Source organism: Mus caroli, chromosome 8, assembly GCF_900094665.2.
Source record: "Mus caroli chromosome 8, CAROLI_EIJ_v1.1, whole genome shotgun sequence".
In the NCBI taxonomy this organism is placed as follows: domain Eukaryota; kingdom Metazoa; phylum Chordata; class Mammalia; order Rodentia; family Muridae; genus Mus; species Mus caroli.
Window position 1 is genome coordinate 90,150,458 of NC_034577.1, and position 1,662 is coordinate 90,152,119.

Consider the following 1,662-nt stretch of genomic DNA (forward strand, 5'->3'; position numbering starts at 1 on the left):
GGTGGGTAGGGAAGTGGGGGGCGCTATGGGGGACTTTTGGGATAGCATTGGAAATGTAATTGAGGAAAATATGTAATAAAAAATATTTTAAAAAATCATATTGAAATGTTGAAAAAAAATAGGTTCTGGGTTCTAATAGGACCTCATGTCCTCATGGCACTCAGTTTACAAAACTGAGACAGATTTCTCCTTGTGTACAATTTGCTGATATTTTTAAAGCCATTGTTTTATGATTTTTAGTTAATTGTGTTAAAATCAGTTCTTGAAGATCATATGCCCCAGTGCAGGGGAATCCCAGGGCCAGGAGCAGGGGGAGGGTATAGGGGGCGTTGGGGATAGCATTTGAGATGCAAAGGAAGAAAATATCTAATAAAAAAAGAGAAAAATTTCCGGGCATGGTGGAGCATGCCTTTAATCCCAGCACTCAGGAGGCAGAGGCAAGCGGATTTCTGAGTTCGAGGCCAGCCTGGTCTACAAAGTGAGTTCCAGGACAGCCAGACTATACAGAGAAACCCTGTCTCAGAAGAAAGAGAGAGAGAGAGAGAGAGAGAGAGAGAGAGAGAGAGAGAGAGAGAGGTATCACCATATATACACATGAAACACACATACGCATGCACATGGGTTTACAATACAAACACACACACATGCCACCACAATAACTGGCCTGAAATGCTCAGGAGGTAAATATTTTTGGATTGGATTTATGTGCCATTTCCTGAGCTTGAACCAACTCTTGGCACAGCTAATGGTGCCCAGGCCCTGTGACTTGCCAGGTTCTCCATAGGGAGAACCTAAAACTATTATGCTAAGTGGACATAGTATTAGAATACTTTCTAATGAATTATTGCTGTACACATTGTTCAGTGTATTGCCAAACTTTCTTAAAAGAAATTTCTTCTAGTAAATGGTATTTAATCTAGAGACCCTCAATGGTCAAACCACAGAAAATAAAATCTGTGGAGTGATCAACCTTGAAGGAGACTGATTGGTCAGAAATCTTTTAGGGAAAGGGGAGTTGGAAGATTACAAGAGACAGATGTAGTTTATCATCAAGGTGACAGGGTTTTCTGGACACAGTAGCACAGTTCAACATGTGAAATTACATTGATTGTGGCAGCATGCAAAATAGATTCAGCCAGAGATAATCCCAGCATGAAGGCAGAAGGGTGTGAATGTGAAGTCCCATGACTAGCTGAGAAGTTATAGGGAATTTATGGTTTCTGGAAGAGGGAGAGTCTATTTCATTAATTGTGTGATGCCCTGGTAGGTCCACCACAATACAGGGTCAGCCTCAATCCCAATAATAGTTGAGCAATATAAACTAGACTTGACAGGGCTTTTCTTTTTTTAATTCCAATATTTGTAAATTTTATTTCATGGTTTCCAACCATCTAATATCCAAATGAATTTTTGAATGCACACATGTTATTTGTCCTAAATAGTAAACACACCGAACTTTACATTAAGGGATTAACTCTTTCATAAGGCATCAGACGCAGAATAAAGAACAGAGTAAAATCTTCATATGAAAAGAAAATCCGGTGTGTTGGGGTGCCCTGGACTAGGCGAAGTGGGAGTGCTGGGTTCTGATGATGGTGAGTGGTCTTGGTTTCTGTTAGTAAGATTATTACGTTTACCTTTCGCCATCTGGTAATCTCTGGG